Raw genomic sequence first — 3635 nt, 5'->3', positions numbered from 1 at the left:
ACAAGGTCTTAAATAATCAGGCCCCATCTTATCTTAATGACCTTGTAGTACCATATCACCCTATTAGAGCACTTCGCTCTCGCTCTGCAGGCATATTGTGTTAGGATGCCTGGGTCGTTGACCCAGGGCTTTGAGTTTATTATATTATTTGTCATTTCTAGTCTTCGGTTTCTTTGTTAGAGTTCTGTCTTATGGTTCACGTCTCTGTTCCCTCTGTTGCAGTGCCTGTGAGTCTGTGTCTTTAAGTTCAGTCTGTGTTATGTTTCCTGTTTTACTTTGGAGGTGCATGTCTTATGTTAATGCATCTGGTTTTGCTTCCCCTGTTTCGTTAGGCCTGATTTGCCCCAGCTGTGTTTCCCTCCTGTTGCCCGTTCCCTGATTGCTCCTCTGTGTATTTAAGCCCTGTGTTTCAGTTTGTCTATGTTGTGATCTACCCTTATCTTGCTGTGTGATTTGTTTGCGTAAGTTTATCTTGGAGGCTTAGTTTTGTTGCCCTCATGCTGTGTGGATCTCCCTGTGTCTCACTGTGAGTTTAGTTTAGTTTAGTTTGCTTTTGTATAACTTTCCCCTGCCAGCAAATAAAGCTGAGTTCTTTGTGTTTAAACGTGCCTAATTTTGGGTTCAACTCCTGTCTGCCACACAGCGATTCATGACAGAACGATGCGACCAGAACATGGACCCTGCAGACTCTTCAGCCTTTGAGTTTAACGCTGAGATGGAGCAGATGATTAAGCTTCTTGACCGCATTGCCCAGGCCAAGGATTTGAGAACAATGGCGGTTGGGCTAAGCGCAGTAGACGCTGTCATTCGGAGCAACCCTCGGCTAAATCTGTTTTCTACGGCCACTGTGCTGGGCAGCTCCATAGCTGCCTGGAGGGAGCAAGTCAGGGCTGGCGAGCTTGCTCTCTCTATTTCCACCTCCACTTCTTTACCGCTGCCCCAGGACAACACACACTCTCCACCTGCCTCAACGCTGTCACAGACTTCGTCTCCTTCCTCCCGTCAGCCGGGACCTTGTTCGCCTGTCCGTTCACCTGCCTTTTTCCTGGCGGCTATGTGGTCGGAGGAGGAGGAGGTGGTCTCCATTTCTCCACCGGTTCCCTCTTCCAGAAGGAAACGTCGCCCTTGCCATCGCAACTCCTCTCCTCAGTCCTCTGTTCTGCAACCTGGTCCTGCTGGAGGGTCCGAGGGGCCCGTCCGGCCTTCATCTGTTGTTCCCGCTGGGGGTTCTGGAGAACCGCACCAGCCTTTGTTTGCCTTCCGAGGGGCCCGTCCAGCAACCTGCCTCCGCTGCAGAATCCGGGTTCCTTCTATATCCATCATTCGTAGATAAGGACTAGCATTATCTAGTATCCACCCTCGACACAATTATTCGAGACCACTCTCTAAGTCGACTCACGGTTCTGACTGCTTCTAAACGGCTTATCATCTCCGATGAAGTTCAGTGGCCTCGCGCTCTGCTCTCGGACGATTTGTGGGGTTATTATTATAGAAGATTATTTTCCCCTAATCAGTCTTTTAATTCATCAACTCCCCCCAAGCTGCTGCTGTCACTTCTGTTCATTCAGAAATCAGCTCAGTTTTTATCGGTACCTTATCTGAACTAATTAATATGCTAAGCACCCCCTCTCCATCTTCTACTCAAAGACAAGCTCACGCAAGCTTTACGAGCCGTCAAGCGTTACCTGAAATCCAGTGTAGAATGGGAATATGTTTCAGTAAACAGGTAAATAAAACTTCTGTCAGTGTCCAAATACATATGGACCTAACTGTATATGTCAAATCATAGCAGTATTCAAAGGGGCCTAAATGTGTATTGAAAGTGTTTTTCCATTCACTTTCTCTAAACTTCGCTAAGTAAAGCAGAGAGGAGTGGAAACAGCCCTGTACTACCATACAGCTCATTCACAAACAGGCTGCACAGAAACATGTACATAGGTTCATGTAAGCTTCTGTTCACACAGATAACCACAATCAGCAGCAGGTTCGCACAAATGATTAAAGAATATAAAGACAAGAGAAGCAAGAAAAACAAGTATTTTGTAGGCCCGGCATCAAAGTAGGCACCAAGGATGAAGTATGAGCCCTCTGTGAAGTTTATCATGATGCAAAGGTCCGTCACAATCAGCTTAATGAACAATACTTACACCAAATATTTTCATATAAAAACACACATGAACTGATGAGAAATGTGTAACTGCATAACAATATTTCACAGAGCAAATGAAAGGAACCTGTCAGAGTTTTTAACTGAAAACCTCCAAAAAGTCAAAAAGCAGTGAGTGCATCAGACCAGCTTCTTTTAAAGCCTTCGGCTCAGCAGACGCCCCCAGCAGCAGAATGACATCATCCTCTGAACCGTCCACTGGCTGCTGACTGCTGTGAAATGTTAACATCAGCTTTCAAACTGGCAACATAACAGGGTGTGCTTCCAATGGCATTTACAATGATCCACAGGGATGGGTGCTGTTTGTGTGTGAAGTTTTCCTATTTTAGTTAGAAGACCCAAATGCCATGCTGCAATACTACACTGCTGTGGTAGCCAGCATTTCAAATGCAGGTTGTGTGGTTTATTACTGTTACTGAAGGATACCCGCTGTAAGTGTCACAGAAATGGCTTATGTATAAAGAAGTTTAATAGATGGTTCCAGCAGTTAAAATGTTCTTGCTTGTACATTTCTGTGGTCAACATTGTAAAGGTGCGTTTTCTTGTACAAGAGACATGCTTATCTTGTCACAAAGAACCAGTTTTTGTTACACCGCTATTATCGCGAGGTTTGGGCGTGATAATATAGGCTGTGAGCCCACGTTTAATAATCACGCTAAGGAGTTCAGCGAGCTATCTGCAAAGCCTGGTTAGTCTACCAGCTGTTCAAGAATGCACAGGACTGTAAAGTTATTGTTCTAGGACCTCCGAAGTGGCAGGTGGCCACGAACCTTTGTGTTTTATGTTTGTAGTTTTCACGTCGTTCAATAAATGCAGCAAAGCGCCCGTCTTGAAGAAGCCGTGCCTGTGTTGTCATTTCGGAGTTATACTCGCCACACCAACACCAACCAGATGTTTAAACCTTAATATAAATGAGTAACAGTAGGTGGACATTAGGTAAGGCTGCACTTTTTGCAGCGATCTCGTATAGAAAACTATTCCGTGCGTATATAAAACAGGTCAGCGGCTCCGAACCGTAGTAAAGGACCTCCGGCTGATACGTCAGGTTCGTGTCGGGCTCGTAGCTGAAAACTAGCTTTACTTTGTTGTCTGGGTCAACTTTGCTAGCAGAGACAGAGAGAGGCGTTGACAGGCTGCTGCAACGGAGCTTATTGTTTCAGAGGAAAACACGAACACGGCGTACAGTCGAGTCTTAACAGCTTACTTACAGCTGGGCTCGTCAGGCTCTCTTCTTGGCTGCAGTGGTTATTATTATATTTACATGCTTCCAGCTCCCGTTTCTGCTCGATGACAGCTCATACACAGACACTCGCTCACAGACACTTAACGGGTATGGCAGTCCATTCTCCCTGCAGCACGGACTACACTGCCCATGAGGCTACATGCTTTCAGGCTATGCCTGTAACACTCCGCTATTACCTTCATATTAAATAACGTTAACTAGTAATGACTTCATCAGCTACTCTTA

Source organism: Haplochromis burtoni, unplaced genomic scaffold, assembly GCF_018398535.1.
Source record: "Haplochromis burtoni strain Fernald_Lab_line unplaced genomic scaffold, NCSU_Asbu1 Contig_752, whole genome shotgun sequence".
In the NCBI taxonomy this organism is placed as follows: Eukaryota; Metazoa; Chordata; class Actinopteri; order Cichliformes; family Cichlidae; genus Haplochromis; species Haplochromis burtoni.
The sequence above is the reverse complement of the archived record's forward strand: the minus strand, read 5'-3'. Positions refer to the sequence as shown.